The sequence below is a fragment of the Anomaloglossus baeobatrachus genome, chromosome 12, assembly GCF_048569485.1.
Source record: "Anomaloglossus baeobatrachus isolate aAnoBae1 chromosome 12, aAnoBae1.hap1, whole genome shotgun sequence".
In the NCBI taxonomy this organism is placed as follows: domain Eukaryota; kingdom Metazoa; phylum Chordata; class Amphibia; order Anura; family Aromobatidae; genus Anomaloglossus; species Anomaloglossus baeobatrachus.
Window position 1 is genome coordinate 116,847,259 of NC_134364.1, and position 13,899 is coordinate 116,861,157.

A 13,899-nucleotide genomic window follows, 5' to 3' on the forward strand; every position below is an offset into this window, starting at 1 on the left:
AGATGTCCTTTGCCAAGTGTTTACATCCAAGCAGATTTCAGCTGATCGGTGGGGGTCTTTGCCTTTCTGGTCCTGATTTCTTGCCTGTCAAAACTGCAAACAGTAGTAATAGAGTGACAGTAGCAAGTTAGACACGGTCAGAATTCCTCTGTGCAGAGCATCTTGCACACAGGTGATGCTCTGCCGCGCCTTTCTGAACTTCAGAGCTGGCAGTTGCATTATATGTCTGTGCAGAGCATCTTGCACACAGGTGATGCTCTGTCCCACCTTTCTGAACTTCAGAGCTGGCAGTGACATTATATGTCTGTGCAGAGCATCTTGCACACAGGTGATGCTCTGTCCCACCTTTCTGAACTTCAGAGCTGGCAGTGACATTATATGTCTGTGTAGAGCATCTTGCACACAGGTGATGCTCTGCCGCGCCATTCTGAACTTCAGAGCTGGCAGTGACATGTTTCCTTTGTGTAGAGCATCTTGCACACAGGTGATGCTCTGTCCCACCTTTCTGAACTTCAGAGCTGGCAGTGACATTATATGTCTGTGTAGATCATCTTACACACAGTTGATGCTCTGTCCCACCTTTCTGAACTTCAGAGCTGGCAGTGACATTATATGTCTGTGCCGAGCATCTTGCACACAGGTGATGCTCTGTCCCACCTTTCTGAACTTCAGAGCTGGCAGTGACATTATATGTCTGTGCAGAGCATCTTGCACACAGGTGATGCTCTGCTGCGCCTTTCTGAACTTCAGAGCCGGCAATGACATGTTTCCTTTGTGTAGAGCATCTTGCAATTTGGAGATGCTCTGCTGTGCTTATTTGAGCACTAGCTGGCAGGTTGTTTGACAGTTCAGGATTCCATGTAGGTTCTGGGAGGTGCTGATTACTCAGGTGTCCCACCTTCCTGGTAATTGCTCTGCTTCATTACTGAGCATGCTCTCCCAGAACTTCACCAGTCGTCCTCTCTGGTTCTGCAGTTGTGCTCTTGGCTTGTGTTTGTGCTTGTTTTCTGATCTACATTTCTTAACCCCAGACCGTTCATTGACTCCTCTCTGCCCGCTCCTGTTCTTGTTGTTTCCTCCTGGCTTCTGACCTCGGATCATTTACATGGCCACGTCTCTGTCTGCTCCCCGAATCTAATACGTAGTCTCCTGGAATTCTGACCCTCGACCTATGACTTCACTGCGTTTCTGCTTACTCCCTGTGTTCTGTTGTGTCCTCTTGTTTCCTGTCCCCGGCTTGTCTAACTATTCTTCCGTCTATACTACCCGTAAGTAGTGACTAGCATCACAGACACCTTGTTTTGTTTCAGGCAGGCAAGCTTTTGTACAGCGCTTGGAGCAATGCATGTTGGGAAGTGAGTGTGAGAAAGTTCCAGCACCTTTAGTGCTGGCAGAATGCTGATGAGGATAAATTGCTAAAAAAGAGTGGCTGTCATGTTACAAGGTATAAGAACTTAAACACTTCCTGGAACTATTAGATTAATAGAGTCACCAAAAGCAGTTGTCAACTGAGACCATGTTTCTACTAGTTTTGGATGAAGTTAACATAGGTCTAAAGTGATATAAAATCCGTTCAGTAAAACTGTTGAAAATCCTGAGAAGGTGACAATAGCAGAGACAAAGGGAAGCCGCATGTGGCTATATAATGATCTGCGATATGTATGCCCACTGGAGGACCGGTAAATTTCCCGGTGGGCCATTCCAATCCCTATATTAGCACATTACACTTGACACATTATATATAAAGGCAACATCACATCATTCATCTAAAAATCTACTCATTTGTGAATATTATTTGCATGTGACTGAACAGCGGGCCCCCGAGAGTCAATGTTATTAGTGGGCCCCCGAGAGTCAATGTTATTAGTGGGCCCCCGAGAGTCAATGTTACTAGTGAGCCCCCGAGAGTCAATGTTATTAGTGAGCCCCCGAGAGTCAATGTTACTAGTGGGCCCCCAAGAGTCAATGTTACTAGTGGGCCCCCGAGAGTCAATGTTACTAGTGGGCCCCCGAGAGTCAATGTTACTAGTGAGCCCCCGAGAGTCAATGTTACTAGTGGGCCCCCAAGAGTCAATGTTACTAGTGGGCCCCCGAGAGTCAATGTTACTAGTGGGCCCCCGAGAGTCAATGTTACTAGTGGGCCCCCGAGAGTCAATGTTACTAGTGGGCCCCCGAGAGTCAATGTTACTAGTGGTCCCCCGAGAGTCAATGTTACTAGTGAGTCCCCGAGAGTCAATGTTACTAGTGAGCCCCCGAGAGTCAATGTTATTACTGGGCCCCCGAGACTCAATGTTACTAGTGAGCCCCCGAGAGTCAATGTTATTAGTGGGCCTCCGAGAGTCAATGTTATTAGTGGGCCTCCAAGAGTCAATGTAACTAGTGAGCCCCCGAGAGTCAATGTTATTAGTGGGCCTCCGAGAGTCAATGTTACTAGTGGGCCCCCGAGAGTCAATGTTACTAGTGGGCCCCCGAGAGTCAATGTTACTAGTGGGCCCCCGAGAGTCAATGTTACTAGTGGGCCCCCGAGAGTCAATGTTACTAGTGGGCCCTTGGAACCCCAGTCCAACACAAAGCCTCATACTAATCACTGAGAACAATACTAAGAGTTTTAGGTGTATTTCTCCATTGTTCTAGCTGAGCCCCAATATCACATTTTACCTAAAACCTGTCCAACCCATTTTAGAACAAACAATATGAGTAACTCATGTATTTTTGGCCCCATTGTTTCATACCGGGTGGTAAAAGTCATACCTCGGAATGGTTTTATGTTTCATTTCCTTTAAGAAAGTGTAGCAGTTTGTCCCCTGGAGGTATAAAGTTACGCCATGTCCCTCCCCGTCTCGGGCAAGTTACGGCGTGCCAGTCAAGTTCACAATCTACAGGTGAGGCTCAGCCTGTGGAGACCTTATCGTTCAGGTAACAGAAAGAGAGGGGTTAATAGGAACAAACCAGAGGGCAGAGCTGAGCGGCTTCACGTTTGAGGAATTTTTGTTATCACACCTGCCTTTTGATGTATCAGCCATGGGATCTGTGACTTCTGCACATAGCTCCCTACATACAGAGCATGTGATGGACTAACGCGTTTTGGCACAAACCTCATGAGTCGCTTTTAAGCCATTTTTGGGAGAAGAATCCTTTGATTGACACAAGGTAGGACGGCAATGTTGTAATCTGGTAAAGTAATGGCCCCGATTCTTCAACTGAGTTTTAAGTGGCTTTTCTTGAAATATTTGTTGCCGTTTTCTGATCAATATTCTTCTAAGACTCTAAGTTTACGATCAGGATGTTGTTTTTTTATTATTTTTATTATGCTGCCATTTTGACATGGATTTTCAAAGTGACTATACCAGCCTCATCAGGTCTAAAAGGTCTAATTTCATAATGTATGCATTTTTTAATTGTGAAAAAAATGTTTTGGGGTACTGGAGGACTGAACAGTTTGATTTTTATAATAAGGGGCATCAATTGGCGATCACTTCCATTACGATATGTGACATATTGCTAGTATCGTATGTAATTTCTCGCTATCGCAGACCATTACGTGTCATTTCTGCTGTGTCCAAGGTAAACAATTCATGTCACTGATAAGAGTGTGGACATTGTCTACCTACTGAAATCTATCATGTAGCATTAGCTCTAGCTCTCTATTGACTATAATGTTTCCACACCCAGCGCTAAGTTATATTTGCCAACTTATTACGTATGATCCCCTTCAGCAGAAATCCCATGCCAGGATCTTCTTTATACAGACGCTAAGCCAGACCCCCTACAGAAATACTGACTTGTAAATACAGACCCCTTAATTGTGGGCCAAGACCGCACCTCCTAAATACAGATCCAAGATCAGACCACCTGTACGAGACAGACCCTAGACTAGACTACCTGTACGAGACAGACCCTAGACCAGACCTCCTGTATGAGACAGCTCCTAGACCAGACCTCCTGTACCAGAAAGATCCTAGACTAGACCACCTGTACGAGACAGATCCTAGACTAGACCACCTGTACGAGACAGATCCTAGACTAGACTACCTGTACGAGACAGATCCTAGACTAGACTACCTGTACGAGACAGACCCTAGACCAGACCTCCTGTATGAGACAGCTCCTAGACCAGACCTCCTGTACCAGAAAGATCCTAGACTAGACCACCTGTACGAGACAAATCCTAGACTAGACTACCTGTACGAGACAGATCCTAGACTAGACCACCTGTACGAGACAGATCCTAGACCAGACCTCCTGTACGAGACAGATATGAGACCAGACCTCCTGTTCGAGACAGATCCTAAGCCAGACCTCCTGTACGAGACAGATCCTAGACCAGACCTCCTGTACGAGACAAATCCTAGACCAGCCCACCTATACGAGACAGATCCTAGACTAGACCACCTGTATGAGACAGATCCTAGACTAGACCACCTGTACGAGACAGATCCTAGACTAGACCACCTGTACGAGACAGATCCTAGACCAGACCACCTGTATGAGACAAATCCTAGACCAGACAACCTGTATGAGACAGATCCTAGACCAGACAACCTGTACGAGACAGATCCTAGACTAGACCACCTGTACGAGACAGATCCTAGACTAGACCACCTGTACGAGACAGATCCTAGACTAGACCACCTGTACGAGACAGATCCTAGACTAGACCACCTGTACGAGACAGATCCTAGACTAGACCACCTGTACGAGACAGATCCTAGACCAGACCACCTGTACGAGACAGATCCTAGACTAGACCACCTGTAGGAGACAGATCCTAGACCAGACCACCTGTACGAGACAGATCCTAGACCAGACCACCTGTAGGAGACAGATCCTAGACCAGACCTCCTGTACAACACAGATCCTAGACCAGAGCTCTTGTACGACACAGAATCTAGACCAGACCACCTGTACGAGACAGATCCTAGACTAGACCTCCTGTACAACACAGATCCTAGACCAGACCTCCTGCACGACACAGAATCTAGAGCAGACCTTCTGTACGAGACAGACCCTAGACCAGACCACCTGTAGGAGACATATCCTAGATCAGACCTCCTGTACGAGATATCCTAGCCCAGAACACCTGTACAAGACAGATCCTAGACCAGCCATAGCTGTAGAAAAAGACATGGATCACACATCCAAAAATCATAAGTTGATCTAGTGCCGCAAAAATGTATGTACCTGAACATAAGGTTCTTGGTTTAACATTCTAATCAGACTGTATGAAGCCACTGCCACGTCACGGCGAACCTCTGAGGGGGTCTATACATTATTTAAGCCTTAAAAGGTCCGGTGCTCCGCCTCAACCACCACTGCAGCGACAGTTTCACCAGCAGGGCAGGTAACCTGTTGCCTCACAACACCCATGCTGCAAGGCAGAGTCCCCAAGACTCTAGGCCACACCGCCCCACAGATGCAAAACCACCGCAACAATGGCCACCACACAGAACAAACACTCTGTTAAAGGAGCTGGACAACGCACCTTCCACAACCTCCCAGACTGTGAACTAAGAGAAGAGAGATCCTAGACCAGACCTCCTGTATGAGAGACAGATCTTAGACAAGACCTCCTTTGCTTGAAGACCAGATAAGATTTTCTTCCTTTTAAAGACACAAGGTAAAGACCCCAAACTATCACTTTACTGACCTCCCAGTTTCCGTATTTCCATTTGATTTAAGGCCCCCTATCAGTAGAGCATTATCAGTTCAAAAGAAGTGCAGACACCATGGAGAGGCGAGTATGTAGGGTACCCTGAAAATGTACCGGCCTATCCAGGTGTCCAGTAGATATATTTCTGGTAGGGTTGGTAAGAATGACTTATTATTATAGTCTTGATAAGACAGGATTTTGAAGGAAACCAGTCATACTGATATTTTGGACCTTTTACCATAGAGCGGTAGTACAATTTTATGGTTTTCATGCCATCGTCTCCTTAGGGGTACTTTGCATGCTGCGACATCGCAAGCAGATGCTGCGATGCCGAGCGCGATAGTCCTTGCCCCCGTCGCAGCTGCAATATCCTTCTGATAGCTGCCGTAGCGAACATTATCGCTACGGCAGCTTCACATGGACTCACCTGTCCTGGGACGTCGCTCTGGCCGGCGACCCGCCTCCTTATTAAGGGGGCGGGTCGTACGGCGTCACTGCGACGTCACACGGCAGGCGGCCAATAGGAGCGGAGGGGCGGAGATGAGCGGGATGTAAACATCCCACCCACCTTCTCCCTTCCGCATATTCTACGGGAGCCGCGGTGACGCCGGTAGGAGATGTTCCTCGCTCCTGCGACTTCACACACAGCGATGTGTGCTGCCGCAGGAGCGAGGAACAACATCGGACCGTCGCGTCAGCGTAATTATGGATTACGCCGACGCTGCACCGATGATACGATTACGACGCTTTTGCGCTCATTAATCGTATCATCTAGGCTTTACACACTACGATGTCGCCTGTGATGCCGGAAGTGCGTCACTTTCAATTTGACCCCACCGACATCGCACCTGCGATGTCGTAGTGTGCAAAGTACCCCTTATAGTCTATTATTCAGAAAAGGATCATGGACATCACTAGCTAACCTAATGGCCAATGTCTCCTCTATGTATATATTGGTGCTTTTTATATGTATCCCTCAAGTAGATCATAAAAGGAATTCAGAAAGCTCCCATACACTATGAGGTAGACTTCTCGAGATTTCAGTTCCGGAAACTTGAATCAGTCAACCAAATTAAGACCTTTCCAACAAGAAACAGTGACTGAGAGATTGATTATCCTTTTTCTGTCTGTGCAGTGTGATTGACAGCTGATTCATGTTGCATTGTTTGTTGTCTAATGTGACAGCCTGTCCTTTTTCTGGCAAACTGCTATGTGAGAATGTTGTCTACAGAGACGTCTGAAAGCTGACCGAGAACAGGGAGAGATGAGTACATGGTCCACCTAGAAGAGTTGCCACTTCTTCCCGGAGTTGGGGGGGATTTTACTTTTTGCAAAGGGAATCTGTAAACTGTTTTTTTACAGCAACATATTGAAGACAAAGAAACCCCAATTCCAGAGATACTTACTAGGCTGCTTGCTGTAGTTTTGATAACATCTCTGTTTTATCAGCAGGAGATTATCTCTACAGGACTAGTAAACCTGCTGGCAGATAGTCCAGCCACACCCACACCACTGATTGTACACAGAAAGCTGCCAATCAGTGTTGTGGGTGGAGTTATACAGAGCTCAGCATTCTGGTACATCTGCAGCAGAAAAAACAGCAAGTAAGTGATACATCATTGGAATCAGGTTCTCAGCCCCTACATCATGCTACTCTTAGAGTAGCAAAAACACTGATTTAAGTCTACAATTCCATTATGACTTTTTGATATTGCAGAATTTCTGCACCTATTAAGAAAATTAGGTTGCCACACTGAAAATACGCAGCATCAAAAACTCATTGTGGGAACACAGCCTAAGTGGTAATCTTCTAGATATTCTGGGAGATTTAGCAGACAGCTTTAAATATTCACCGCCACTGTCTAATTTCTTTGTTGATGCGGCTGTAGTGGTAACCGCTACAGCCAGTCACTGGATGGTGCCAAGGTAGAAACCCCAGAAATTGGCTGCAGCATGCACGTGATGTCACATCTACAAAGATTAGATTATATCCAGGTCTATATATACAAAACTGTATCTAGACTCTTTTACTAAATTGAGAAAATTAACAGCTGGGTGTTACAAAAAAAGTGTCCCAATCAGTGACGATTATGGAGAGACATGCCCATATATCGGTGATGAAACATGGGGGGCAGTTGTCATTGGTGCCAAAGTCTATGGGGGTGTAAAAAGTCATACCAATCCCTGTCCTATTGTCAAATTATCTTCATGGAGCAGTACTATGAATGTCTGTCTGGACAACCCCTTTAAGCAGTGACTTCATTGTGCTGAGCTTTGTCATTTCAGTGATCTTGAGTTATTTAGGTCACTGCCTATGCAGAGTGCAGCAGCCGATGACTAATTAATCTTGTCTACTGCACTTTACTTAACCATAGAGAGCGATAATTAATGAAGACAGGGTGAATCATGTACACTGTATTCACTAATTAGAGTTGTTTTACATTTTTATGTTTTTTCTCATCTTACCTAGGGTTACACTTATGGTAAGGGCTAGGCTTAGAGATAAAGTTAGGGCTAGGCTTAGAGATAAAGTTAGGGCTAAGGTCAGAGATAAGGTTAGGGCTAGGTTCAGAGATACGGTTAGGGCTAGGATTAGAGATAAGGTTAGGGCTAGGGTCAGAGATAAGGTTAGGGCTAGGGTCAGAGATAAGGTTAGGGCTAGGGTCAGAGATAAGGTTAGGGCTAGGGTTAGAGATAAGGTTAGGGCTAGGGTCAGACATAAGGTTAGGGCTAGGGTCAGAGATAAGGTTAGGGCTAGGATTAGAGATAAGGTTAGGGCTAGGATTAGAGATAAGGTTATGGCTGGGGTTCGGGATAAGATTAGGACTAGGGTTAGGGATAAGGTTAGGTCTAGGTTAAGAGAGAAGGTTAGGGCTAGGGTTAGAGATAAGGTTAGGGCTAGGGTTAGAGATAAAGTTAGGACTAGGGTATCAGATAAGGTTAGGACTCCAGTTAGAGATAAGGTTAGGGTTAAAGATAATTTTAGGGATAGGGTTAGAGATAAGGTTAGTATTAGAGATAAGGTTAGGGTTAGGGGGGATAAGGATAGGACTAGGGTTATGGATAAGGGTAGGGTTAGGGTAAAAGAGAAGGTTAGGGCTAGGGTTAGAGATAAGGTTAGGGCTAAGCTTAGAGATAAGGTTAGGGCTAGGATTAGAGATAAGGTTAGGGCTAGGGTTAGAGATAAGGTTATGGCTAGGGTTAGAGATAAGGTTAGGGCTAGGGTTAGAGATAAGGTTATGGCTAGGGTTAGAGATAAGGTTAGGGCTAGGATTACAGGTAAGGTTAGGGGTAGGGTTAGAGATAAGGTTAGGGCTAGGGTTAGAGATAAGGTTAGGGCTAGGGTTAGAGATAAGGTTAGGGCTAGGGTTAGAGATAAGGTTATGGCTAGGGTTAGAGATAAGGTTAGGGCTAGGGTTAGAGATAAGGTTATGGCTAGGGTTAGAGATAAGGTTAGGGCTAGGATTACAGGTAAGGTTAGGGGTAGGGTTAGAGATAAGGTTAGGGCTAGGGTTAGAGATAAGGTTAGGGCTAGGGTTAGAGATAAGGTTAGGGCTAGGGTTAGAGATAAGGTTATGGCTAGGGTTAGAGATAAGGTTAGGGCTAGGGTTAGAGATAAGGTTAGGGCTAGGGTTAGAGATAAGGTTAGGGCTAGGATTACAGGTAAGGTTAGGGCTAGGGTTAGGGATAAGGTTAGGGGTAGGGATAAGGTTATGGCTAGGGTTATGGATAAGGTTAGGGCTAGGGTTACAGGTAAGGTTAGGGGTAGGGTTAGGGTTAGGGATAAGGTTAGGGGTAGGGATAAGGTTATGGCTAGGGTTAGAGATAAGGTTAGGGCTAGGGTTAGGGATAAGGTTAGGGGTAGGCTTATAGATAAGGTTAGGACTCCAGTAAGAGATAAGGTTAGAGTTAGAAATAACTTTAGGGCTAGGGTTAGAGATAAGGTTAGGGCTAGGGTTAGGGATAAGGTTAGGGCTAGACTTATAGATAAGGTTAGGACTCCAGTTAGAGATAAGGTTAGGGTTAGAGATAACTTTAGGGCTAGGGTTAGAGATAAGGTTAGGGCTAGGGTTAGGGATAAGGTTAGGGCTAGGGTTAGGGATAAGGTTAGGGCTAGGGTTAGGGATAAGGTTAGGGCTAGGGTTAGGACTCCAGTTAGAGATAAGGTTAGGGTTAGAGATAACTTTAGGGCTAGGGTTAGAGATAAGGTTAGGGCTAGGGTTAGGGATAAGGTTAGGGCTAGGGTTAGGGATAAGGTTAGGGCTAGGGTTAGGACTCCAGTTAGAGATAAGGTTAGGGTTAGAGATAACTTTAGGGCTAGGGTTAGAGATAAGGTTAGGGCTAGGATTACAGGTAAGGTTAGGGGTAGGGTTAGGGATAAGGTTAGGGGTAGGGATAAGGTTATGGCTAGGGTTAGAGATAAGGTTAGGGCTAGGGTTATGGATAAGGTTAGGGGTAGAGATAAGGTTAGGGCTAGGGTTATGGATAAGGTTAGGGCTAGGGTTACAGGTAAGGTTAGGGGTAGGGTTAGGGATAAGGTTAGGGGTAGGGATAAGGTTATGGCTAGGGTTAGAGATAAGGTTAGGGCTAGGGTTAGAGATAAGGTTAGGGCTAGGGTTAGAGATATGGTTAGGTCTAGGCTTATAGATAAGGTTAGGACTCCAGTTAGAGATAAGGTTAGGGTTAGAGATAAGGTTAGGGCTAGGGTTAGAGATAAGGTTAGGGCTAGGGTTAGGGATAAGGTTAGGGGTAGGGATAAGGTTAATGCTAGGGTTAGGTATAGGGTTAGGGTTAGGGTTAGTTATAGAACTTAAGCAATAAAATTGTTACATAAACAAAATTAAAAACAAAGTTTTATGTCTGATTTGAGCAAAAAGCGTAAAAAGTACAATCTATAATTACAGCACTGGACTGGAGGAAGGTTCCCAGGTTGGAGGACACAAAATACCCGCCTTGCCCAGGCACTGATGACCCTCGTTACTCCACGGCCATACGTATATTTTTACACTGGATCTGATCAAACCCATCTAATCAGAATCACAATGACTTGTAGGATGACAAACCAATGGTAAATAATCCTCAAGGTGACAATAAAATATTCAGCAATAAAACACACAAAAAAATAGAATTAAATGTATTGCTGATTAATACAAAAGCAGGTAAATTAAGGTGCGATAAATCTGAGACGGCAAATTCCGCTTCTACTGAAAATCAGTTACGTCCTCAGTTTTGCTGAGACGGTGAAATGTGATTACTGCCTGACGCCTGTTCAATATTTCATTTACCCTTAGGCAGGTGAACATGGCGTGTAAGCACTTAGTGACTGAGAAAACACCTGAGCTTTGTGAAAGTATGCTCATGTGATCACACCCTGACACAGTAACACATCTATGTCCAGCATATTATAACACATATACTGGCGGAAACCATGCGGCAAACATGTACGCCAAAGTGTAGAATAGTTTATGTACGCCAAAGTGTATAATAGATTTTGGATTACTAATATTAGGCAGAAACTCGTGTGACGCCCTGGACCCCCAAGGGTCACAGTATACTACACACACACACACACACACACACACACACACCCTCCCCTGGCTAGGTGACACCAGTCAATCAAAATCCTTGTTGCTACCCTCCAGGCTTTATGTCCACACCAGGTGGGGCGGAGCCAGGCGGTTGACCCCGCCCACCGAGGAGTTCACAGGCCTGGAGGCGGGAAAAAGACAGAGTTTGTGGTAGCCAGTGAAAGTGAGAGGAATGAAAACTGTTGGTGTCTGGGTCGGAGCCCAGGCACGTTCAGCAAGGTCGGCAGACGGTGGTGGCCGTCTGCAGGAGTTGGTGTAGGTCAGCGGAACCGTAGGACCGGGGACGGCGGTGGCCCGCCGGTACCGAACCGGGGAGCAGATTGAAGCCAAGCACCAAGGCAGGGTACTCAGACCCCGACCAGGCTAGGAGCCGCCGTAAAGGTCAAATTCTCTGATTGCGGTCTGGACCTCAGGGGTTCATTCCCACCTAAGTCCCGTCAGAAGACAAAAGCCCAACCCGTCCGGATAAGTGCCACCGCCAAGGGCCAGAGATCCAAGGGCCGGCGCCTGCGGGCAAACGGGCTCTCCCGACACGTACACGCCGGGAAGCGGACTACCCGTGGGAAGCCATAGGAGTCAAATACATTTATACAGGTGCGGACCCGAGCGCCAGCGATTCCAGGCGAGCGGTGTTCCCACCCCTCCGCCCGCGACAATCTAAATACATAGTAATTGGTAGAAGTGGTGCATCACAGCGGCAACTCTCATACCTCCTCAGCACCGCCACACTCGCCAAGCTCACCGCGCAGCTTCTCCTGGCATCAAGTCTCCCCTCTCAGTTGCCGATTACAGTACTCCCCTGCACTGCTGCTTCTGCATGTAACTTCCATTTGGCTGTAGGTGGCCATGCTGGTCTCTGCAGGAATTTAACTCTGTTGTGTCCTGCAGATATTAGATTCCCTGACCTATCCCATGTGAGCAGGATCTATTTTAGGCAATTCCAGCCACCACTCTTTGCCCAAACATTGGTTCTGTCACTTTAGGTATGAGGAAATATGACGTGTACGGAGATAGGGAAGGTAAACCTTGTGTATAGGCAAGATGGAAATGTTGACTCCTGACCAAACCTTCCGCTGGCCTCTAGCATCCCTGACCGCCCTAGATAGGTTCCGCACCTATGTGCCGAGCAGGATACCTGACCCTAGAACTGGGCCCTAGGTAGGGAACGGATGGGATGAGCGCTTAGTCAACCCCACTAAGCTGTAAAGAAGACACAGGGAGCACACACAGGGAAAAGCACATAAACATCTTATCCCCAGGATGACTCAGGGAGAGATACAGCAGCGAACAACATTTCTTCAGATGGATACAAGCCGACTGCTTGCATCTAAGGTTTGTATAGATATTTAACTCTATTACCAGCACAGATCAAGAGGAAATGAGACTATTTAAGATCAAGGGAAGTGCTGATGATTAACAGCTGAAAGGTGAGGAAATCCTCAGGGTCCTAAAGGAGAAGTGATTACCCCCAAGGAGAGAAAATGAGAATGTCAGGGAGCATTTTGTGTAGACAGATGCTACGACGTTTTACAGCTAGACACCACAGCACTGTCTGTCAAGCGTGATACACCAATGACAGGTTCATGGTCAGTTTCTCTGCTAGTTCCCGCTTCAATCGCTTGTTTGTATTGATTCTTCTGTTACCGATCTGACTAATATACCTGTCCTGTCTGATCTCTCCATTTGTGACCTCAACTTTGTACTTTACTCCTGTGCTGCCTGCCCTGATCTTGGACCATTTTGACCACATCTCTGTCTCGACCACTTGTATCTTGCTCCCACACCTCTGACCCATTGGTCTACTGACGCAGACCTAGAACTTGCCCTTGAGTGGTACCTGCGGCCCAGCCTATCCTCACCTCCAGAGGCCCTAGTGAAAACCAGGTAGATGCCAACCAGCGTAAGTATTGGTTCCATACCCACCAGCCATCAAAGTAAGATCGGGCCATTTGATTATCCACGCCAACCAGAGATACTGGGCTGAGGTGCCATGTGGCCACCAGTAACATCGACTCTGGTGGCCTACTATTCAGCTATAGGCAAAAAATACATTACCCTTAATCACAAATTTACTTTTGCTTCTATCTAATACCAAACTGCATATTTCTTAAATGAATGCTGATATGCTGCCATCGTCTTCACATAGCAAATCATGTATTTTGTGCCATCTGCTGCTCATATAGAGGAGTGAGGGCTACTCCTGCAGAACGGCCTACCTGGGGATTCTCCTGTCCCCCGGTGGGCCAGTCCGAGCCTGTGCAAGAGAAGCTTTAATTAATTCATTTAAATTTATTTTCTTTGCACATGAAAGAAAAATCACTGATGGATGAAGCAGACGATGGATGAAAATTTACAAAGCACTGCTGAAAATGTATATATTTTTTCACATACATGCAAAAGGAAAAATAGTTTCAGGCATAAATGCTGTAAAATGCTTTCCAGTGCGGAGATAATACTGTTTGAATGAACCTGGGTAATGTGGGAGTAAATGGCAGCTGGCCAACATAATATATATATATATATATATATATATATATATATATATCTTTTTACACAACTGTGTGTGTATATATATATATATATATATATATATATATATATATATATATAAAATATACAGTAAAATGTGCCCAATGGAATATAAATGACGCCGTACAAGCG

At 45.8% G+C, this 13,899-nt stretch overlaps 1 protein-coding gene across 4 annotated transcripts in view; it reads left to right on the forward strand.

The window, feature by feature from the left end:
- PAK6 (p21 (RAC1) activated kinase 6) overlaps nt 1–13,899 on the forward strand; it is a 103,563-nt gene that overhangs the window by 21,466 nt on the left and 68,198 nt on the right. The window contains exon 1 of one of the 4 annotated variants that reach the window (XM_075330331.1): nt 3,020–3,150. The exons of the other annotated variants lie outside the window; for them this stretch is intronic. The gene's annotated coding sequence lies outside the window, so the exon portion shown is untranslated. Of the gene's footprint in view, nt 1–3,019; nt 3,151–13,899 lie in introns of those variants that run through there. 4 annotated transcript variants of the gene reach the window in all.